Source organism: Protopterus annectens, chromosome 1.part2 (genome assembly GCF_019279795.1).
Source record: "Protopterus annectens isolate FY-2018-M chromosome 1.part2, PAN1.0, whole genome shotgun sequence".
NCBI classification, from domain to species: Eukaryota; Metazoa; Chordata; order Ceratodontiformes; family Protopteridae; genus Protopterus; species Protopterus annectens.
In genome coordinates, this window is record NC_056727.1 from 153,957,163 (window position 1) to 153,982,846 (window position 25,684).

The 25,684-nt window shown below is 39.5% G+C and overlaps 1 protein-coding gene across 1 annotated transcript in view; it reads left to right on the top strand.

Annotated features, from left to right (window-relative positions):
- Positions 1-25,684, top strand: part of LOC122792338 (follicle-stimulating hormone receptor-like) — a 222,757-nt gene that overhangs the window by 85,060 nt on the left and 112,013 nt on the right. The gene's annotated exons all lie outside the window — the stretch shown is intronic.

Here is a 25,684-nt window from a genome sequence, read left to right on the forward strand (position 1 = left end):
AAGATCCTCAGTGGTCTCAGAAATTGCATATTGCATCTAGGTCAGTTTACATAATGGTGAAAAATATGATTCAGAGAAAGCTAGGGTTGCAGTGAGAAAGACCTCATTAGTGGCTCATTAGCACAGAGCACTTTCAGACCTGATGCTGGTAGTGTTTTCCCTAGAAGCCCATGCATTGTATTGGCAAAGGAGGTTCCCTGCACTCACAAATACACACACACACACACACACACACACACACACACACACACACACACACACACACACACACGTACACACTCATGCCCTTGCTGACATGCGCACAAGTCTACCTGCATACACAGAGTAACACATCCCAACATCTTCACTGAACTTACCTGCACTGCAGCTGCTTCAGAGGAGCAAATTAGTGACCGATGCCTTTTGACAGTGATAACTTTTTCCTCCAACCATGGAAATTTACACAGCCAATGATTCTCTGAATCACTCGGCAGCATAAATAGGGAGCCACTGGCATTTCCATGGGACATATCATGGCTAATTAACAAATTAGCATTAGCCACTCATCTGGATTACCACAGTAACATGCAGCTCAGCTATCAGAGTTGCCCCCTGTGCTTAGGGTACAGAGAGCCAGAAATCTCAATAATAGTGTGGTCTTCTTCTACTTCTTCTTCTTTTGGCTTTTCCCAGTTAGGGGTCGCCACAGCAGAACTCCGGTCTGCTAATGATTGGCAGTAGATTTTTACGGAGCTGAGGTGCCAGCCCGACGCCCAACCTTCAACGAAGGCATATCTGTGAAGTGAAAAACTTAATCATGAGTGGGAAAAGACTGTAGTAAAGCTTCTCATTCTTGACAAGCCTTTCTTAAACCTTAGTTACCACTTTAAGAAGTATTTTTCCTTGTTTTAGCACCAAAAACAAACTTTCTCTGTATGAAAATCATTTGTTTGCCAGTCTGTTATTTATTGTAACCAGTCTGTTATTTATTGTAACATGCTTGGTCCACATATTTGGTTCTCAACTGACTGTTTACTTACTGCTTTATCTGCTGTATACAAGTATGTGTATTGTCTGGACAGTGACAAACAAGATCTATCTCTCACATTCCACACATCTCACCCGGGCTCTGACTGTCCACTGGATATTAATTCATTAGAAAGTGGCTGACAGCATCAATCCTGTTTATGTTTGTGAACTAAAATTGTAGTCATTGGAACTGTAAGAATTTAACTGTGATTATGGAGAAATGTATGCTAACCCCAAATTTTTTTAATCTTGGAGTCTTCTGTCTTTTCTGAGGTACAGCAATAATGGTGTTAGTATATTTAAGTAGCAGGGGTTGCGGTTGTATCCCCCCATTTGGGTTACAAGCCAGCTTACCCTCAAATGTGTAACAGTGACTTTCAGAGTTTGTTCTTTCTTGGTTCAATTCACTCATATTTTCATAGTTTCAGAACACACTTCTGATAGACTCTCTCCCCCAAATCCTTTTAAACTTGTCCCATCTCATCTCATTTCTTTTCTATCAGTCAATGCTTCCTTGTTATCAGAGTGCCTCAGATGTTGAAAATTACTAATACATATGCTTGCCTTCTACAGAATATTTCTTACAAATATATAGCTAGTGTTTCTATTCAACTTTAACTGATTTCTGCTTATCTGACTTATATACTATTCATTCAGCATTTGGAAACTATTGACTCATCCAGCAGTTTATTCCCTAGACATTTTTTGTTTACTGACTTTGTTTACTGACTATTCTGTAAATACTGATACAACTTCTTTACTACATGTTTATGCTTCATGCATAGCTGTAACAACACTTTCATCACTAGAGTTTACTTCTTCAGAGCTTATGACAATAACATCCAAGTAATTAATGCAGTTAAAGTAAACTGAAAATCTATGATCTTCCCTCTTTCTTGTAGTCTCTCAGCTTTGTGCAGAATAGTTCTAGACATATAGTTATATCCTGTGGTCTTCTAATGCCTGCCCAAATAATTAGATTTTTATGCATGTTAAATATTTGGTTATACAAATAAAGACTTAATTTCTGTTTATGGTACATCTTCCTGTTATTGTGAGGTTGTGATTGCCAGCCTAAGACCAGTCTACTCTTTGACCAACACCTTCCCCGTTAGTGTCCTCTCCACTTTTTGCTAACTACCATTCCTGCTCCTCATTAATCATCACCCCCCCTTTCCCATTTTTTATATAGAGTTGGGGTATTGCATCAACTGTCTCCATTTTTCTTGATTCTATAACACTCGCCTATCTTCTTCTTCGATGGCCATGCCAGTCACATGTTCTGTCACTCTTTGCTGGATGCCTTTGTTTTCTTTTGCTTTCTTCCTCTCTCTCAAATCTTCTTCCACAGATTGTCTTCTCCTGTCATGCTCACAGGTTCATAGGTTTGTACTAGGCTGACGACTGCCATGGCCATTATAAGCCTAGTCATGCAGCCCAACACAGTTGTGTCCCTATATATCATAGACAATTTTAGAAGAGGGTATGTTAGTTAGGAAGTTCTAAAGGCTGTGTGGGTAGGGGGTAAGTTAGTTTGGGCATAGTCACTTTCTGCCTCTACCTGTCAAAAACAGAGTGAATTTCCAGTTTCCAATCCATTTGTCAAGATTACGCTTAAATAGAGCTAGTGATGGATTTTGCTTCACATGGATGAGGAGCCTGTTCCAGAGCATGGGGATCCTCTGAGACAGATATCTGTTTCACCGTCATGTGTAGACATAGATCACCTCTCAGTAACCTATAACAGACTGAGTATAGAGATAGGGCTTTAAGGTGATCTATACTGGTAAAAACATTTTGTGGGCATTCTAGCTGCTGCATATGTCTGGTCAGATATATGCTGAAGGGGGGCATTATACTCAATGATGGGTCTGATAAGGGTGAATATAAAGTGGCACTATGACTTCCTTGTACCTCAATGCCATGGATGACATTTTATTTTTTATTTATTTATTTATAGTTGGTTTACCAGGATTGTCCACTGGGCCAGAAGAACCCATTTTTAGTGGAGTCCTGGGGAGAAAAGCTCCAAAACAAAGATACAAAAGATTACAGAAGTTCACACTTTAACACTTACAATCACATTAAAACAGATTGTCAAAAACAGTGGTAACAAAACTATAAGAGTGGTTCACAAATGTAGACAATTGTGGGTTCAAGACAAAAACTGAGGACAGGTGGTTACAATGCAAAGAATCTAATGTTTAAGCAGCTGCAAATAGACTACCTTGGTTACATTATGTATAACAAACATAGCATTGCTGTAGTAAATATGTAATATCTTGAGTGGAATAGTAGAATTTAAGAATTATTAGGTGTTATTGCATTTGCTTATTTATAGTATCTGGTTATATATGATATGGTTGCCTGTAGGGAGCAGACTAGGTTATGAGGGGTGGGAGCAGGAGCATTCCCAGGAGGATGTTAGGTGCGTGTGTAGAGATTTTTTAAAAGCTGGGAGGTTAGTAGACATAGACATAAAATTATTTTCCCACTATCACAAATAATTAAGCTCAAGCAGGTAAATCCAAGCCAGATACAAGTATGAGAACGTAGAACAAAAAAATAAACAGCTCAAGGAACCACTCAGAACACTTTTACTGAAGACCAACAAGCCAGCAGGCTTTTGCAAATGCTTTTTCAAGTTGTAAAAAACATTGCTGCTATAGCTTTACATTTAAATACTTGCAGTAACTGTGAAACAATTAATCAATCAAACACATAATTAAAGCTACCTATGTAAAATGTCTCATCTTTAAAATGGGTTTAACATTGTTTGCAACATTAAATCCAGGACTTTTGTCTGACCTAAGTTAATTTATCCGACGGTATTCCACACATTCACTTTTGTTTACTATATCATTTCCTCTAAAATTAGAGGGTATATATTGTAACACAATAAACTTAAAGGAATGTGTATCATCAAAATCACTTATATGCTTATAAAAGACATTACTATCCAGCTTTCTCTGTGTTTCAAATAGATGATCATACATTCTTTCTTTTAATTTCCTGTTAGTTTTATCAATATAGAAAGTCAGTAAGGAATTACATAAGGCAATGTATACCAAACCTGTCAGACAGCAGATTCACTATGTTACTGTACTCGGTGAAGGTGACACCATTGACCACCAGCTCAGCATATTGTGAACTCTGGGTTAAGAGGGACATTTTTATAAACTATCACTTAATAGAATGTATGAACCTATAAATATATAACCTATAAATATCCCGGGAATTTTTATGGCTAGACTTGCATAGGTCCTAGGGCCGATAGCCTAGTACCAACCTATGAACCAACCTATGAATGTAATTTGCTTTGGAATAATTCCTAATTGTTACAGGGTCTGCTGGGGTTACTGAGTTGATTTTTATTTTGAAGAAGACAGCTTTGTGTTCTGACCTCATCTGTGACAATGTGACATTGCAGGGAGGGGACTGCATAGCTCTCTCATATTAGCGAGAACCAGGTCGAGTATGTTTGAACCTCTGATGGCTTTGCGTCTTGTCTGGTCACAGTATTTGCATTTGTAAAATCCAGGAATTGTGCCTGCTAGTTGGAGGCAGTGTATGTTCCCCAGTCTATGGAGAAGTAATTAAAGTCTCCCATGACTAGGGTATTTGCTTTAATGCTGAGTGTCTCCAGTAGGTCTAGGTACAAATTATGGCATTCTTGGAAGATACAGGCTGACCTAATACTTGCTCGGATATGTTACTGGACTCTTTGTATGGTGACTTGCACATGGATAAACTCCATGGCATCATCCTTGCTTAACCAACCTATTGTTATACTTGATAATGTAGATTGAGACTCCCACATTTTTTGTCCCCATCTGTGCAACTGACAGTCTAAATATGTGGAAGGCACAGAAGCCTTGCAGATTTGCACCATGTCTGAGTAACGGCACAGATGTCTATATTCCCCAGAGTGAGGAGAGGTTGTAGGGTATGAAGTTTCTTTCTTAGGCTCCTAGCATTGAGCAGTAACACATTTAGGTTTCTTTGGGATTTATTTGCAATGTCGATATGGTTCTCAATTTGGATTTGCTTAAAAAAGGCTCTATGAGGCAAATAAAGTATTAGTCAATATTCAGAAGCCTAGGGGAAACAGGTGCAGACCATCATTTGCAAAGTAACAAGGTTTGTTAACCATGTCCTCCCATGCTGACATATATTGAATCTCCCTGGAAAGATAACAGAAACTAAACCAATTATTGAAATTGATAATCTTTTGTTCATACTGTGGTATCATCCTTTGTGATGGTAGCACACTGCACAATACAAAGCACATACCTGCCTGAGAAACATATTCTGAGAGAGAGAGAGAAAGAGAGTGTGTGAGAGAGAGAGAGAGAGGGGGATCAATAATATCTCTCTTCATGTAGTTCAGGGAGATACGTCTCAGGTCATTAACATCCACATGAACTATGACAGAATCATACTGGTATCTGTGGTGTATTGACTTAAATGTATGCATAACATGGCTCCAGATAAGCAACTTAGCATTAATTTCTTGTTCAGTCTAGCAAGTGGGACATCTGTGTGTGTCATACAATGTAGTCCCCTATGACAAGTCCTGGGTAATGTGTTTGCTTGCCTTATGGGCTTTGTTGTTAGGGCTTCACTGGGTGTAGGTATATTTATGGTGTCTGGTGTTGCTTTTGAGATTGCTGAGCATAGGTGTTGTCGTTTATAGTCTTAGGAGTTCTTTGAGGTTTAGGAAGATTGCATTTTAGTGCCTCAGCATAAGCTGGTATATATGTTTGTGTGGTGGACACTATGTGTAGTGGATGTAATGCTTGTGCTCTTGGTAACCTTGTTTGTATGCAAGATATTTGCCTCCACTGTAAAGGTGTATGCACATCTCTTGCACACTAGGTTGGTTTCTTTAAAGGACAAATTCTTCTTCTTCTTCTTCTTCTTTCATTTTTTCCCAGTTAGCGATCACCACAGCAGATCACCTGTCTGCTCATGATTGGCAGTGGAGTTTTTACAGTGTCAGATTGCCAGCCTCCACAGAAGGCACACACACGCACGCACTCACACCTAGGGCCAATTTAGAGTGTCCAATCCACCTACAACATGTCTTTGGGATGTGAGAAGAAACTGGAGCACCCGGAGGAAACCCATGCAACCACAGGGAGGGCATGCAGACTCCGCACAGAAGAAACCCCAGCTGAGAATCGAACCGGAGAAGGTTTCTTTAAAGGACAACAACGGGATTCTATTTTTAAATGCTCAACTTCTCTGTCCTTTATCTCCCTATTTACAGTCCCTGCTGTGAATAAATAACAATAAAATATTTAAAATATTTTAAATCAACTATTTCTCGCCACTAGAACAGTACCTTACCATACTGTAGTGGTTTCACTTTCAAAAAACTGGAAACGCTTGCTGCAGTCTCCATTTCATTGATGTCATCAAGGCCAATGAATACAGGTAGTTTTCTGGATAATTCCCTCCCCAAATTGACATCACCATGACTATCCTAAAAACCCACCTATATTGTGATGTCACAGCTCCCTAGTCCTTCCACTACCCATACAGAAAGTAAAGCCTAGAACAAGGAAATTGTACATGACTCAAGTCTCCTGCTATGAGCTGTCAATCACAGCAGGTAACAGCTCAAATTACCTTTAGCACTTTGACAGCTAGGGAAGTTAGGTGTGAAGGGGGGTAGGAGATGAGTTGAAGTAGTACAATTCAGGCTTCATAAAATGCTGCAATTTAGCCATTCTAAAAAGAAGCAGCAATAAAAAGCAGTTTGAAAGTCTGTTCTGTGGCAGTAGTCAATGAACGGCATGAAATGTTACTTAAAACTAACTGCCTGAAAGACAGCAGTGTATGCATGTAAAATCAATGCAGTGACTGGAGCTTTAGGAGGAAAGAGGCTTGCATGATGTAATTTTTACAGACAAGAAACTGCATTGTGAGATACCTAGAGGCAAAGTAAACAATCAGGATCACTTCAAGATACTAGACCCCATGGGGTCAGACTCAGAAATTACATATAAAAATATTTAACTACCTGTAAATAGTCCCAGAGTGGTGTTAAAATGTAAAGAAAATGCCAAACTATGATGAAATAAACATGTTTTTTGAATCTGTGGGTGCAGTTCTCCTTTAAGGATTAAATGATTGTCTGCGAACATGAGAAAATAGCTACTTTGTCCGAGGATGCCCATGTGTGTTTGAACCACTGTAACATGTTCTCTTTGACTTTTTCTGCAATTGGAACTATTTTGACTTTTGCTGTGATGTCCTCATTTTTTCATCTGTCCCACAGTGTCCATCGTTCCACCAGTCTCAGGCACTTCATCTCCATCACCTTTAGCTTCCTCAACTGTCTGCCTTTACTGCTCAGGTTTCTGTACCATACAGCAGTACTGGTCACACCACTATTTTGTACACCTTACTTTTCAGCTTCTTTGGTATTCTTCTGTCACACACTATGCCTGGCACTCTGTACCATTTAGTTGCAGTCCCTCAAATTCTTTATTTCCTCTTCTTTCAGCCTTCTCTTCCACTCAACCACCCATCACAGATACTTAAAGCTGTAAGCCTGTTCCTCTATTTCCCCTCTATCTCAATTTTTAGCTTCTTCTGTTTCCCCCCATTTGCTGCCATGCCAGCTGTCTTTCATATACCCAGTTTCTTTCCAGGTGCCTTCATTTTTGCATTCCAGTCACCTAACATGTGCTGAAGTTCTTGCTTAGAGTCTGCTTGTTATGGCACATCATCTGCATACAGCAGCTCTGTTGATTTGCCTCCTCTGACCAGTTTGCTAATGTAGTCCATCACCAGTATGAACAGCGCTACAACTCTACTTTCCTTAATGACCTAACCAAGAACCCCATCATAGCGCAACTGAATGTAAGCTCTAGTTCTAATATGCTAGTTGCCATGGACACTTGAAATATAATTCAGAAAGGTTACTGGCCTTTTTACCACTATCAGTAACCATTTCTGATTCTTAGATATCCCTGCAGCAGTGTTTACCTCAAAGAGGTGCAGGACTACAGTGGATTGTCTCCTACTGCAGAGGTTAAAGAGGCATTCCAGAGGAGTGGCACATGGAAATCAGCCATCTTCTCATAGGTTCATAGCTTCATAGGTGTGTACTATGTTAATGACCACAAGAGCTTTTTAAGCCTAGCCATGCATCCCTTTTTCCCCTAAAATGTCTGTTGTAAGTGCTTTTTGTAGCTAAGCAATTCTTGAAACTGCTTGGCTACGTAAATCCTTACCTCTATCAGCAATTACTTTCAATGGGTGAGACAGCCTCAGAGCTAAGGGCTTGGCAGTTCAGTAGATAAGTATTTTTTTTGGTGTGTGTCTGTCTGTATATACAGATATGAGTGGTGTCATGTCAATATGTGTGCGTATGTGAGTGTGCGTGCATGTGTGTTTAAGTATTTAGGTGAATGGATGAGAGTGTGTGTGAGTGTAATTGGGTGAAGGTGTGTTTGATAAACAGAGTGTGTCTTTGTCAGTGTGTGTGTGACAATGTCTGAAAGTGTGTATCGAGGGCCACCATACGTCTTAACCTCCCCTAGACTAAAGAGTAGTGGATTTAATGGGGGAATATAGACAATGTGGAAACATTACTTTATTTTAATCACTGGAAGGAAAGATAACAAAAACAAACAGATTTTGCAACACTAAAGATGTATTGGGGAACACTAGACACCAGGGAATATTTCTACAAAGTAGTCTAAGCCACTTAAAAAGTTAATAGAACAATAGATTTTGCATCTGGATGTATTTACTGACCAATAAAAAGTACAGAACTCTAAAGCCTGGTATTATTAATTGACTTAAGAGGTCTGTTATATACAGGGGGCTGTGTTCAAGACTTCCAGACAAAGATGGGGGAAGTCTTTATAAATATTACTCTAATTCACTTAAAAAAATCTAATTGTGCAACAGGTCTTGAATTAGAATACATTTTCTGAACAATATGAGGAATAATGTTCTATTGACCAGTATTGCTGACTGACTGTAATCATGCCTGAGTTATGAGGGACATGGACAAATAACAGGCAACTTATCTACTGAACTGCCAGTAAAAACTGGAAGAGGTAAGAAGTATAATGTTATGTACATGTGTAGTGGATGAGAAAGGGGACCACAAGAGAAGCAGAAATAGGCCTGTTACCACTTTTGGTATTTAATTAATGATTCAGAGACATACTTATTAGCTGATTATGTCATTTTTTTCTCATTGTGCTTAATGTACTTTTGAACTGCTGCTTTCCATGATGGTGTCATCTGGCCCTTTATACAGCCTTACTACTAGTGGCCGGGCCTGTGTCTGAATCCTGGTCTTGGTAGGATACATTTGGCTGTGATCTGACAGTACTCTCAGAAACTTTGCTTAAGTCACACTCTTGTAATTGCTGGAGTATGAAATAGTTTTATGTATTGTGACAATCCAGGAAAAACACTCGCGTTACCACTGCAACTAATAAAAAACATTGTGTCTCTGGCCTCCACCCCTTTTGGTAATCTATTTCAAAATTCCTTCCCTCCATTCTTTCATTGCTATTGTCTGTTGTTCAAGTTAAAGTACTCCTCACACTCATTGTTTTCCATAGATCCATAATACCGACTGCACACCCAGCAAACTAGTAAATGTCCTTTACTACATAATGTCTCGTCATTTTCCCAGAGCTCAGCAAAGCTTGGCATCCTAGCCAGTGTTCCAGAAGTGTTTTAGTTGTATTCAGTACCATCCAGGCAAAGCTATGTTCTGATTGCTAAATTGCTTAAATTATTTTGAGTGACTGTTGTTTCCTGATTCCTTCCTTTATTTTTATTTATTGAACATTGGTTTACCGGGAAAGTCCGACTTGGAACAAAGCTAGTTTTCAGTGGATGCCCAGGCAGAAATGTTCCAGATGCATGTCTTTGTAATGTTAATTTTAATTATGCATTTCACTGTATTTTTGTAAAAAAAATAATTGCTCTTTCTCTCACTGCTAAATTAGGAGATCTGGGTTTATTCATCTTATGGGAGGAGGTGTTTGCCTGGTCTATCTGAGTTGGGAAACACACAAAAGGGCTCATAGCATAATTGTTTTATTTGCCAGATGGCTCATTAGTTAGTTTTCTGGTTTTTTTTGTGCTGCAATAAATTTGGCACTTTTGCACTGAGATACTCACCTCCTACCTCTCGACAGTACCAAATTCGTCAGTATTTACCAGTTTTGAGGGCAAAATAATTGGGTGTCACAAATTTCTGAGTGGCCCCTTGGATTCCTGATTTTTTTTTTTTTATTTTTATTTACAATTTTAAGTTATGGCTGATGTCATCATGCATTGCCAGTGTATCCCACAACATCAGCAATGCTCAAGGGCATGCGTGATGACATCACCTTCATGAGGCAGTGCCTGACTACCTGTCAGACTCAGAGACTGGGACGGTACTATATATACCAAATTCACTATCCAATTTTTGGATAAAAGAAGTATGTATTTGGATAGGTCCTCATGGTGTGTACTTTTGTGCCTGTTGTTAGCACTTGGTCTAACATGCCCACCACTTGTGATGTGGGTACCACACCTCCAAAATAATGATTAGTTCCTGAAAGTTAGAGAAACTCTTTATTTGTCTGCTGTTGGGTGTCTTCATGATGTTTTCTGATTAGTTCGCTGGTTGGTACCAAACACAGTTTCAGTTATGGTAAATGACACCTTGCTTTTTGTCCTTTTGTGAAGATGGGTCCATTCTGTGCAACTGTGCAGCACAGACACTTAAAACAGACTCTATCGATAACGTATGAGTAGGTTTGCAGGTTTTTATATGTGCACCTGTATATTAAAGCTTGAAATTTTACCAGGTTCATTTCTAATTCATACCTCTACCGTATTTTTATGTATAGTTTCATTCAATAACCATTGCTCTGTATAGTGTCACAGCATTTTGGGGTCATTGTTTCTTTATCTTGGTGTCTTTACCAGTTGGTAATAGGCAGCCAGCATGTGAAAGGGTGTGTAATAAACAAGATAACACATTAAGATTATTAATCAGGAATAGCATATGCAGAAGTGGCAATATTAGTCCCTTCTTATTCATATTTTCCTTCATGTTTTCATACCTGAGTGAGCTAAGTCTTCTTCAGGACATACTTTGAAATGCAGTGGTGTTGTCAGACAGAAAGTTCACTGCTCAACTATGTGTCTAATGTGTTATAATCAAGATGCTGCTAGTAATTATGAAGATAAACCAGTGTTTTCATTCACATATTAATGTTTACAAAACTAAGTGACATACAAGCTTTTGATGGTACCAGGCTAGACATCATATTATTTTGAAGAAATTTATAATAAATACTTGTAGTGCAGGTCATACATCTTGGGAAAATATGTCATGTTAGTTGTTAATTTTAGGTAGGAAAAAGCTGTTCATAGTTCAATACATGTCCCAGTGCACAGTCATTCAGAAATGATTTCAAGAAATCCCTAAGTATGGCTGAATTGAAGTGCCTTGATAATATATGTTTAGCGTGTATAGTTTCCAAGATGTGAAACATTTTGTAAAAGCTCTGAGAAGATATAAGCACATAACATTGCAGGTCTACTGATAGGCGTCAGGAAGAAAAAAATGAGTAGATCTTGCTTGAGTCAGGTAATTTATACTTTAGTCCACTTTATTAATTTTAAAATATATTAGTGATTAGTCAGTTATGTGTGCATTTATATGGAGTACAGCCATTCCTCTGAATCTCTCAGAGCAAGAAATCTGGACAAAGCTAAAAATAATGGTGGGACAAAGGCCCAAAAATAGGGACATATTTTAAATATTGCTCCTGTAAACACAAATAGTTGCTAGAATTAAAGGTTTTGCATTAATATGTATTTTCTGAGGGATATGAAGTCTGAAATTCAAATGTCTGCCATTATTTGTTATTATTTCGTGACTTCAATCTTCGTGTTGGTATCCCACAATTCCACCAGAGTGGGCAGGGTTACATGATTATGTACACAGATTTTATGTTAATCAGCATCCCAATTTTTAGCCAGTTGTACCAACTCTTCATGGGCCTTTGTCCAGATTTTTGATATATCCGAGTTGAGAGGTATAGTTAGCAGTGCCCTTTACAGTAGCAGACACCTAGAAAGCAATTATTTCCTATAGAACAGTCCATAAAACTGTACCCTATAAAGCAGTAAATATAGAGCAAATGCCATGCTCACAGACAAGCTTAGAGTAGGAAGTTAGGCATCAAGTGGCAATGCCTGTAGATGTCCTTAATGAAATCACTGTTACAGTATTCCTGACATACGAGTTGTTAACACTGATGTCCAGTCGAGGCACCAAAGCTTTACTTCCCTAGGTTGTATGTCTTTTTTTTTTTTCAAAACAGGTTTATTGTTTTAACATACAAGACAAATATCATAATAATTTTATACAAGTAATTAAAATAGATATGATTATAACATTCAACAAAACAACTAAAGTATTTACAAAGACATCCACTACAATCAGATCAATTAATTAAACTAAAATACCATGCTATTGAAATTAGGATTTTTTTAACAAATTTTGTAAATTATCCCATAAAATATAATAAGATGTTTTTCTAGCTGTTCTTGACCTAATTGTGTTTATTTCCATATGGCACACTATATTCATAACATTTTTAAATTCATTGAACGAAGGAGGTGGATCTGAAATCCAATTTCTGGTTATTATTTTCCTAGCCACTGCTAGAATAGACCATAACAAGGGAAGCTTAACCTTTTTAACAACCTAGGTTGTATGTCTGACACATTGTCTCAGCACGTATGCAGTGGGGTATAAAGACAGATGTATGAGCATAGTTCGCAGACTGTCTCTAAGCAAGGCTGAATACAGGTTGTACATCCATCAGACTGTTTGCCATTTGGCCATTAGTACCCTTGCTTCAGTCATTTATGAACAAAATGAAGAAACCTAGCTACTGAGTAGCACTCCAATCAAGGCAAAACACAAGTAGAAAAGGTAAAAGGAGGACTAGCCACTGATGGAACAAATACTCTGCAGCGCTCAGGTAAAACCAAAATACAAACGATTTATTGTATTGCAACACGAACACCAGGTAAGCACTTTCACGTAGGAACACCTACGCTTCATCAGACAAATTACCCTAAAAAACCATTGTCTAATATACATAAAAGAGCGGGAACAATTCTAATTAATTAAACAATCAGTGCATTAATAATGTAATAATACAAACCACAACCGGTTAAAGAGAAAACACAACATTAAAACAATGCAAAAATGTCAATGGACCTAAAACAGGTCATGGTATATACATATATATAATAAAACCGTTATTTAATAAAATCAACCTGGCAATAATGTATGTCAGATATAATATTAATCGCAGTCCCTATTAAGAACCATTCTAAACTAAAGACTATTCTTTTTCAATATAGGTTTAATGGATATAAAATTATTAAGGCCTGTGGGTAGATGAGCCCCTAACGAAAAAATCCATTTTAATTCTGCGACGGCCAAGTCATTATCATTGTCACCACCTCGTGGTCCGCATGTCAAAACTTGTAACACTCTAAAAGTGAAACTGTGCGTAGGATATTCCATTAGATGCCATGCTAAGGCATTAGTCTCTTTCGCTCTACGTATATCATGTAAGTGATTATAGATGCGATCCTGCAATCTACGAGCAGTTAGCCCCACATAAAAAGCATGGCATGATGCACAAGTGGCAAGATAAATAAGATTTTTAGTATTGCAGGTTGCATGGAACTTGGGAAAGAACCTAAAACTAGTTAGGCTGCTCACATATTCTTGGATACGCGTTATGTAAACGCATCTGTTGCAATGATTACAGGGAAATGTTCCCAAAGATAAAGGCTTGATAACTATGGGCTGAGAGATAGGCTGAGAAATAAAATTATGATCATTGCAGAGAATCATTTTCAGATTCTCACAGTTTTTGTATAAAAAACGGGGTTTCAACCCAACTAACAATTTAGTGTTGCTGTCTAACATTAATACGTTCCAATTCCTGATAATAACCTCTTTAATCATACCAGTGTCACTAGTATATTTAGTGACATAGCTCATCTTCTCCATAGTATTAACATTATTTACATTGACAATAGTATGTCCAGGTTTATTGGTTCTCCTATGACCAATAGAACTTCCATGGTCAACTGACGAGCCCGGCACACCAGTGATGGTATTTTTGATGTCTTTAACCATGGTGGCATCATAACCCCTTTGTAAAAACAGGGACTCCATAAAGTCAGCTTCATCTATCAAAGATTGCCCCCCTCTATTAAGTCTCTTCACTCTTAGAAACTGACTCTTAACAATACTATGAAAAACTGTTCTAGGATGCATGCTGTCAAATGGGAGCAAACTGTTCTTCCATATTGACTTTCTATAGAGTGACGTCACAATAGAGCCACGGTCAGATAGCTTTAAAGTGACATCAAGAAAATGAATTTTATCAAGTGAGACCTCGCTGGTAAACCTGAGGAAGGAAGTGGTGGACTCTAGATATCCTAGAAAAACTTCAAAGTCCACTCTAGATCCCTCCCATATTATAAGTACATCGTCGACAAAACGTTTGTACAAAACCACATACTTAAACATTTCATGTGAAAACAAATGTTTTTTTTCCCATTGTAGAACCACTAGGTTGGCGTAAGTATTTGCGCAGGGGGTGCCCATGGCTACCCCCCACTGCTGTAAGTAATGTGTGTTCATGTACAAAAAGACATTGTTATATAGTACAATTTCCAACAACTGTCGTACTAAAATCATTTTATCATTACTAAATTGCGGCTCACCCACTAGTAGCTCTTCAATAAATTGTAACCCAATGTCATTGGGAATACATGTGAACAGGCTTTTGACAACTAATGTGATGAGTAAGTAATTATGTGTCTTATCAAGAATTGTCAAGACTATCCAATAGGTCATAAGTGTCCCTCAAGATAGATGAATACCTGTTCACTACCGGTCTAAGTAGATGTTCAAGATAACTGGGCACATGGGACGTCACCCATCCTTCACTAACAACGAATGGTCTCATGGGTACAGGAGAAATTTCTTTATGTATCTTTGGAAGTCCCTTGATTATTGGAATTACCGGATGCTCAATGAGTAGAAATTCAAAAGTCTCGACACTTATTTGCCTACACATAAGTAGATCTTGTAAACTATCATGTACATTACGTATAATGAGATCTACACTGCCACGATCGATTTCTTTATAGGTATCAGAATCAGAAAGCAGCGATGTCATGCTAATATTATATTCTAAAGTATTCATCATAACAATTCCCCCACCCTTATCAGCAGGCTTTAAAGTAAGTTCTTTATTATTTTTCAATTCATGTAAAGCCTGAGCCTCATAGGGTGTTAGATTATAAAACCTGCCTTTCTTCCTACTGTTAGAAAATAGATTGTAAAAATCATTCTCACAGAGCTTAAGGAAGGAGTCCACATGTGAGGGTAAGCTAGGTGTGAAACAACTGCTGTGTCTAAATCTAGAACTGGTCTGTCTCTCTATAGAACAGGGTTGTTTGTCATGAAAAAACAATTTCAATGAAAGTCTACGACAAAACAATCTCAAGTCCATCAAAACATCACTTAAATTAGATAGATGAGCAGGAATGAAGTTGAGTCCTCTGTTCAAAAGTGTAGTATGCATAAAGTCCAAATCAAAACTAGACAGATTAAAAACCAAGCTAGTCAATGTTTCACCCTTCTGTTCCAATCTTGTTTTTCCCCTGAGAGCTTCCTCTGTCTGGGGCCTCGACTTATGGATCTCCCTCTGTTCTGTGGCACAGATTTCTTATGGTAGGGTAAAAAAGCAGCATTGCTTGACTGAATAATCTTAGGAATAGCTCCAGCATTAGGAGCCGAAACTAACTGTTTCTGGAAAAACAACTGTTGGTTAGATGGGGGCGTGTCACTTACGATCGAAGGAACACTGACACACCCATCAACAAGAGGCTCCGTAACCTGATCAGCATTCGCTGAAGAAAAAACAGAAGAAGATGGCAACGGAGGTAAAACAGGATCTTTTACATTAATGTCCGTCAAGATGGTTGAAGTAACAGTAGCATTATTTAAGTCATGTGTAGTGTTATTAACACTGTTGTGCAAATTTTGAGCCCTGGGCCATACAAAGACTTGGCCCCTTGTAAAATCAATATGGTCCCGTGTGAGTTTGCGTTGTTTAACATTTCTTAACCTCTCACCAAACGCACTCACCTGTAGGCACACATTACGTAGCCTATTTGCACAAAAATCTGAAATAAATCTTTCATTCAAAGCTCTATATGCAAGATCCACCTTATTACGTAATTCATTCTCAAGTGGTTGAAAATAACTAATCAACAGCCTCATATAGCTGAACCCAAGTTCTATATTTAGATCCTGCCATTATTTTAACAACACCGGGTGTAAATCCCCATAGGTAGGCATGCAAAAAACTCGCATGCCTCTGGGGATCACCCGGAAATGCAGGCAAGCCTCCATATGCAATCTTTGCCAGATGTAATGTTGTAACTGGTAAACATCATCTTCAAATGTTTTCAGCAAGTTGGTAAATTCTGTTATATTCTCACCTGGATCATTGGTAGAAGGCGTATCGTTAGTTCAGTCATTTATACAGCTAATTACCCTGTTGAGGAATCTTCCTTATATATATATATATATATATATATATATATTTTTTTTTTTTTTTTTTTTTTTTTTTAAGTTGTAGATGTCAGCTAAGAGGGGTAAGTGCAAGTGTAGTAAGTAGATTCCATATAAGGACTTGCATGCCAAGTGTCATTTTTGCCTAAGCCCATAACATGATCCCAAATCTTGCTCTATTTCCTAATCATTCATTCCAAAAAAACATTAGGTCTAAGCTTTCTACTCCCAACACCTTTCTCAAGACCCAGCATCTTAAATGCTTGGTCCAGTACAAGATTTTTGATTCCACATCCTCAGACATTTCTCTGACACCGAAGAAAAAACTTAAAGGCTCAACTGGATCTCCACTCCAATGTTTCTAACCCCAACGTACTGGCTATGGTTGAAGATCCTGCAGTACATCAAGCTACCTCTCAGCTGCCTGCTACTAAGACCGTGTTGGAGGCCGATATGTCCAAGGAATGGTATCTCATAATTTCTGAAGGGCCAAATGGTGTCCCTCAAATTTTAGTTAGGGAAGAGATCCCAGGCTCTCTTATAGAGGTCAGACATGGTTCCAAACCTCCATGTCTTATCCAAGGAGACATCATGCCTAAAAAGAGAAAGCAGAAAACTAGGCATGTGGCTTCTCCCTCAGCAGCTAGAAAAAAGGCTGGATAGACTTCTCACAAGGACTGTTATGTCATTAAAACATCCCTCATTTGGATCGCCACAACCACAGGCTACTCCTTTAAAACCTACCCTCTTGTCTCATCTTCTAATGAACAGCAGGACTATGACTCTGACCATTCTGTGGATATTCCTCTTAGCTGCATTCTCCAGGGATAATCTCTTCTGATGAAGGGGACTTCCTGTCACTTGATTCCCCTACTGAGGAAGTTTACTTTTGGAAGACTACACAAAACATGATGAAACACTTTGAATGGCAATCCACACAGATCTCTGATGTTCAGACTAGTTATTGCACTGTCTTGGAGAAAGGCACCCCTGCCCCATCTCCCATCCCCCCCTGTCCTTGAGGGGTTCCAGGACATATTTTAGTCCACCTCTTCTGCACTTGATTCTCAACTGTCAGCTCCTAAAAGACATGGTCCCTGAGGACCTTAAATATCTATATAAAAACCCTGTGACAGAAAATTCTGTGGTACCTCTTTCTTCAAATAAGCCTTCAAGGTTTCTGCCCAGTTCTAATGCCCTAATGAAAAAGACAGTAGGGCTATAGATAGATGGGGAAAGAAAGTTTTAACCTCTGCTACCCTTGCCTTTAGGGCAATTAATTACCAGACTCAAATAATAAAGTATTTTATATCTGTCCTTAAGTCCTTAAACAAAGTTATACTGGATCTTCCAACATTAGAGTCTAAGCATCAAATGCAAAGCTTACTTTCACAGGTCACTCAGATTGCTACACACAGCATTAAGTGTAGCTGCAGTGCTGTGGATGCTTCTTCTATAGCAGCTGCCCCTGGACCTATTATCTTCAGATATGCATGGCTTCACAGTCAGTCTATACCTGAGGATGTCAAATCTAAAATTCTAGATTCGCCATTGGACAAAGACTTACTGCTTAGCCCTCAGGCGGCCAATCTGTTCAAAACTCTCCAAGACCAAGGTAAGACCGCAAAAGAGTACAGACAGTTCCTACTCCCCTCAGTTTCTATATACCATAGGAGTTACCCATCTAAATCTACCTTCTTCATTAGAAGGGAACATAGGACAGTCAAAAAACAAAGAAAAACCCTAAGAAAAGATACTCTTAAACATTTCAAATGGGAACATCCAGCTGGGAGGCCACTCTTTGGAGGAAAAAACATGTGACTACATCTGCAGCACCATTCCTCCTGTCCTCAGCCCCATTACCCCCTCTTTCTCAAAAGATGTTACTCTCCCTGGCCAGGTGAGAAGCTACTCCCACAGACAAGTAAGTCCTCTCCATCATCAGGGATGGCTATACCCTGCCTTGGGAAAACATTCCCCCTCTAAGAGGCATGCCACTACCATCTCGATACCAAATAACCCTTTCTGGCTACCATTATTCAAGACCTATTGAAACAGCTTACCACTGAGCAAGTCCCAAAATAATTCAGGGAGTTTACTCCAGGATTTTTCTGGTCCGAAGAAAAGAAGGGCAGTGGAGACTCATCCTAGACCTGTCTATCCTAAACACTTACTAAAGGCACCATTCTTCAAAATGCTCTTTCTTCAGACTGTTCTACCCTCCATCCTCCCACAGGCTTTCTTAGTGTCATTAGATCTGACAGATGCCAACTTATACATTCCCATCTGTCCTTCTTGCATGAGATTCCTCATTTGTTTCTCTGGGCCCTCACATTTTCAGTTTACTGCTCTGCTGTTTGGTCTTTCCACAGCCCCAGGAGTGTTCACAAATGTCCTACCTACCTGTAGTAGGTTTTTGTCACACTCAAGGAATTCATATTTTCCCTACCTGAACAATCTTCTGATTCCAGTTCCCTTCCCAGAAATTCTTCTTCAGTATCTTCGGTTCACCGTCAGTCTTCTGACAGGTCTGGGATTTGCTATAAACTACAAAAAAAATCACACATCACTCTTACGCAGAATCTGGTGTTTCTGGGATCAGACTGGACACAATGGAAATGCATTCCTTCTTTCCCATGGAGAAAGTTCTCAGTCTGTCCAGTTACTTCCAAAGCCTTTCCTCTGCAATGCATTGCTCTCCAAGGCATATGCTAAGGACTTTGGGATTCATAGCAGCCACCATTCCCATGCTCCCCCTGACCACACTTCACATGAGGAGAATTCAGTGGTACCTGAAATCTGTGTGGTCCAAGCACTGCCACCCCTTGGACACCCTGACTCCCCTCCACCCTTGCCTCAAGAAGGAATTACTATGGTGTAAGGGTCAGTAATCATCAACGCTGTATTACCTTTCACACTTCCACATCCTTTTCAACAAGTTCACAGGAATGCCTACGATGAGTTATGGGGGCATGGGCAAACTCACACCAAGTGCAGGGGAAATAGCAACCTTATTTCCTGAAAGAGCAAATCAAGCTGAATAAAAATGAGGAATTTTTTGCAAGCTCATCAAATTTTTGTCCAGTTTTGGAAACCCAGATCACTACAAATGTAAACAGATAACACCATAGTCATGTAGTACATAAACAGAGAGGTACCAGATCTTACCAACTATGAGGTTAGCACAGGAGGCATGGAACTTGGCAAAACAAATGAATATCATGTCCACAGCCACATACATTCCCTTCTCAGGACAATGTGCTAGCATACTGTTTAAGACGGTCTCTCGAGGATCCCCATGAGTGGACTTTGAAGAAAGATGTCTTCCACAACATCACACTTCAATGTGGCACTCCCCAAATAGATGTCTTTGCTTCACCAAACAACCATCATCTCCTTTAGTTTTGCACCAGGGACCTTTGCCCCACAGCCTGGAGGATAGATGCCTTCTCTTTCCATTGGACAGGGAAGTTGCTCTATGCATTCCCTTCTCTGCTTCCTCTTACAAAAAATCTTCTCAAGGTACAAAAGGAAACACCCAAACTCCTTTTATTGGCTCCATTTTGGGTGAGTCGACATTGGGTCTCCCCACTATTTCACTTTGCAAATGGAAAGTACAGGGGAATTCCTATACAGCTGGATCAGATAACTTGGCAAAAAGGATAGCTGCTCCACTTGAATCTTCCCTCTCTCAGCCTGACTGAATAGATTATAGAATTTTGATACCTCAAAGATAACTCTTCTCTGAGGAATTTCTACAAGTCCTACAAGAGGCTAGGAGAGCCACTACTAGAAAATTGTACACTGTGAAATGGAATAGATTTTCCTACTGGTGCTGCAGACACAGTCAGGATCATTGCAGTACTGCAATACCTCTGCAACCTTCTTCAAACAGGCTTGACCTACTCTTCCATAAAAAACTTAAGTCTGCTGTCAGTGTCTGCCTTCCTCTTTGCCCTCCACTGATACCTAAGCTAGAGGTCAAGATTTTGCTTAGGGGAGTCTTGCATTTAATCCATCCAGGAAGGTCATCTCTCTCTTTTGGGATTTTAATTTTGTGTTAGAAAAGCTTACTCTACCTCCCTTTGAACCAGCTTATTCTGCCTCTCTAAAAAATTCTGTACTTGAAAAAACATCCTTCTCTTAGCCCACATCTCTGCCAGGAGAGATTCTGAGCTTCAAGCTCTCATGGTCATTCTCCCTTTTCTTATTTTTCACAAAGACAGAGAGACCCTGAGGGCTAATCCATCCATCTTTCCTAAAGTAGTAAAGAAGCTATCTCTCAATCAGGGTATCTGTCTTCCCACTTCTTTCCCAATCCTCAAAACAGGGGAAGGATCTTATATTCTCTAGACATTCACTGGCAACTCAGATTGTAGCTGGACAAAACTTAATCCTTCAGAAAGACTGATTAGTTCTTTATATCATTTATGTTCCCTAAGCTTGGACAGCCAGTCTCCAAACAAACTATTGCAGCCTGAATTTCAAAGGCTGTCTCTTTCTGCTACTCACACTATGGTAAGTTATTGCCTTACTGCTCTAAAGCACATTACACTAAGGCAGTCACTTCCTCAGGGGCTTTTCACAAAGGAAGAGACTGCAGGTCTATCTTGGAGGTAGCCACTTGTTCCTCTGCACACATCTTTACCAAACACTTTAAAATTGATGCTTTCTCCCAGTCCAGAGCAACTTTTGCTATGTCAGTCATGTGTGGTCTGCTGGACAACTCTTCTTCTCAATAGCCAACCACCCTTCCTTCCTCCTTCAGTGCTGGGAATCAACCATGTCAGGAATACTGCCACAGTGATTTCAGTCAGGCCATTGTATAGTTGTGTAAAAACGTACCATAACAGTAGATGTCCTGCTGATCATAGTTGCAGTATTCCATCCCATCCTCCATCCTCTCTTCTCTGTTTCACTTCAGTCTTTAGTTACCTTTCCCCCTTTGCTGTGTTTTATGGGTATGGGGGCATTTACTTACCAATTTGAGCTACACCCCCCCTAGCTGACCGGTTTCCTCTTTCAGTATTATTCAGTCCACTGACTTGGAGATAGTCTGAGGAATGATGCTCATATGTCCATCTTTATACCCCAACAAATACAACTTATGGTCATGTGTTGGACTTATGACCTAGGGAAGGTAAAGCTTTGGTACCTTTGCCAGATGTCAGTGGTGGCAACCCATATATTAGGAATTCTGCAACAGTGATCAATAGGACATCTACTATTATGGTACATTCTTACACAACTTTACTATTTAGTAGAATTCAATATTTTGTAAACATTAAAGTTAGTATAACTTAGTAGTTTAGCATAATCTGCCCCAAATAAAGCACCCTTATTAGTATGCACCAACAAATCACCCCTAGTAGCTTTCTAACCCCAATACACCATCCCCTTGTAGCTCACCAATCAAAGGACTGGACAGCATGGATATGCAATTTCTTAACGATGTAGCAATTGTCTCATGTTTACCGACTACTACTTAATCCTTAAAAGCACAGACACATTATGGCAGAGGTATACTTACACAATGACACTGGAGGCTAAATTCTCACATAGAAGCTTGCATCAAGTAGTTGAAACCATGTACATCACACCCATCTCATATAGCACACAGCGCATACATAGACTAACTCATGCTGAGGCAATTAAAAGCCATCTTCCTAAGCAAGAAAGATTGCCTTGACTGCCCGTTGGCAAAGCTATGTCTCAGCTAGCCCAAAGGCTCTCAGGAAAAAACAGCACCTAACACCACACATACTGTCACTCTCAATGCAGCCCCAAATACTAAGCCTTTAGGAAAAGCAAATACACTTCCCAGGACTCTCATCCTAGGAGGATCCATTGTAAGAATTACTGATACCACTCTAACTGGTCTGAACAAAAGGAAGACAATGATTAGTTGCTTATCTGGAGCCAGGATCCATGAAATCACTCAAGCCATTACACCCCGGGTACCAGTATGATTCATTCATAATCCATGTAGGTGTAAATGACCTGAGACACACCTCCCTGGACTATATGAACAGAGACATTATGGAGCTCTCAGACTATTTGTCTCAGGCTGGTATAAGCATAACATTGTGCAGCATGTTACCATCACTGAAGGTGATGCCACAATATAAGCAAAAATAATTGATTTCAACAACTGGTTGTCTTTCTGGTGTCCTTCTAAGGGGATCCAATATTTGTCAACTTGGGAGTACATAGTTAATAGATCACATTGCTTTGCCAAGGATGCACTACACCTGCCCCCTAGGCTTTCAAATACTGGTTAAAACATTATCTGTCCCGATAGTACCTTTTTAGGCAACATCAAATTGGCAGTCCTACTGACATAGCAAAAGCAACTCAACTGAGCCTCAGGGCTTAGCTGCTCAATGACAGATGCCTAAATAAAAAACTTCACTTCCTCCCACCTCTCTTCACACTCGAGAATAAAGACATCTGTGTAGTTATCAAGACATGGTATAAAAAGGCAGAAGAATACCCCGGCGATGAAAGATTTCAGTGCCATCCACACTTTCAGACAAGTAGCTGCACAGACAAGGGCTAAAGGTGAACGTGTCTTGCTGTACATCAGTAACAAGCATACTTTTAGGGTGGTCAAACAGGATGGTGTGCTGCAGTTCCTCCATGTGCAGATCACCATAGGCAAAATCCTTTACTATAGCCTAGTGAGCTATAAATCACCCTACATGTCCCAAGAAGCTCACAATGCATACTTTGACCTACTGAAGACACTTGACATCCAATCTAACACCATACACATGGGAGACTTTAATTATCTCTCTATAGACTGGGAATCCTACATAGCCGCAAATCTACAGGCATGGAGATTCCTAGACTTCGTAACTACAAGCATCCTTACCAAATAGTGAATATGACCGCTAGACGCTCCAACCTACTGAATCTCATATTCATAAATATGGGAGAATGCCCCCCCCCCCCATGTCCCATCCTCTCTGGTAAGGTCCAACTATAAAGCTGTCTCCTATGAAATCAAAATCAACTCCATAATTCCCAGTAAAACCAGTAACAGTAACTATTCCAAGGCAAATTACCTTTTATTTAAGTGATGGTTTGCCAAAATTCAATGTCCCTCCAAACCCTGAGAATACAGCACCCTATGCTGAATTGCTGTAAGAAACACTGTACAGCCATATCAATGGCTGCATAGAGGTTGCTGTGCCTACCAGAAGTCATACCAGAACTAACCCCAGAAACAAACCGCCCTGGTGGCATTCCAAATTAAACAGGATATACTAAAAAAGTAAAGAAAATATGACAAAAATCAGAAAGGGTAATTCTCATAAAGATAAAAACTCTCTCATCAAACTAAATAGGCACCTAAGAGAGCTGACAAGGTCAATTAAAGCCAGCTCTGAGTTTTAGATAGTCTCCTAGGTGAAAGATAAACATAAGGCCTTCTTCAGCTATGAAGACTTCCAAATGGCTGCACATTGATAAGCAGCTTAATCTCAGCTCTCCCAGTGTGAAAAAAGAAAGTGAGACACAAAGTCTAGTAATTCTGTCATTTTTAGTAAAACTGAGTTACTGACTAGTAAGCACACTACCTGGATGCCAGCAAAGAAGAAACAGACTGCCTGAAAAAAAATCAGCTAGAAAAGGTGAAGAGAAAACAATGACTTGGAAGAATACTTAAGCTGTTCAGCAAAAAGCAGCTCAAGCTCCAGCTTTGGTACAAGAGATGGCTTCCAGTAATTGAAAAAAAAAAAAATCAAATGTGCTCAGAGCTGATTAAAATGGGTCTATATTAAAAGACCAAAGAGGTGTTTCATCGAACACCTCTTGGTCGACACATAAAGAGCGAATGCACTAAAGCGTGAACACTCAAAACAGTGATTTCTTTCCCTGGGAAAGAAATCACTAGCACAAACACACACACACACACACACACACACACACACACACACACACACACACACTTTCAAACATAACAACATGGGGGTTTTGCCCCCACATACACTTCAAAGTGGGGGGCAATGCCCCACACCCTCCTAACTAAATATACCAACTCTGAGATCACACTACAGTGAGGAAAGGGGTAAACACATGAGGATGACCAAGCGGTTTCTTTCCCAGAGAAAGAAATCGCTGTTTTGAGAATTCATGCATTAGTAGGTTCGCTCTTTGTGGCGTCCAAGAGGTATTCAATGAAACACCTCTTCGGTCTTTTAATATAGACCCATTAAAATAAATGCTAAGTTAAAGGAGTATATCATCTGAGACAATAAAAGGCTGGAAAAATGGAAGAATCTTTAAACAGCTATTCAGATGAACTGATAAAACTGCAAAAATCAGAGGACAAAATGAAAAAAAGGCTGGCCAAGTATAAGACCTCTAAAGATCTTTTTCAAAAAATGGTAGAGTTAGAGAACAGACCATACAAGGCCTTCTTCACTTATGTCAGAATCCTCAAGGGCAGCACACAACAATGTGCTGAGCTGGTGGACAGGAGTGCTGCATTCACCAAGCCTGGTGATATAATGAACCTATCGGTGGACAAATTAATTTCCAACTTTACCCATCTCTCACCTCAACCATCCCCAAGAAATAACCTCAGACTTAACCCCTCCAACTTTATCTAGGGAGCATGTACTGGCTGCATTTGCTAAATGCAAGAGCACAGCCTCAATGGGCCCCAGTAACATCCTGGGATACCTCCTAAACAGTCTAAAGTGCATCTTATCAGGATTCCTGGAGTCACAATTTAACTATAATCTTAAAACAGGCTTTGTGCTGCAAGAATGGTGGACTGCAGTGGTCAACCCCCTTCATAAAGGAGGACCTTCAACAGATCCTGGAAACTACAGACCCATTAATCTGACTAGTCTTATTTGCAAACCATGGAAAGAATTATCATGGAAAATTATTGATAAGGACATAGGAGACTTCCAAACACTGGATCCATCCCAGTTTGGCTTTGTCAAAGGAAGGTCATCACTACTGATCCTGGTGGACTTCTTTTAAAAGACCACTAAG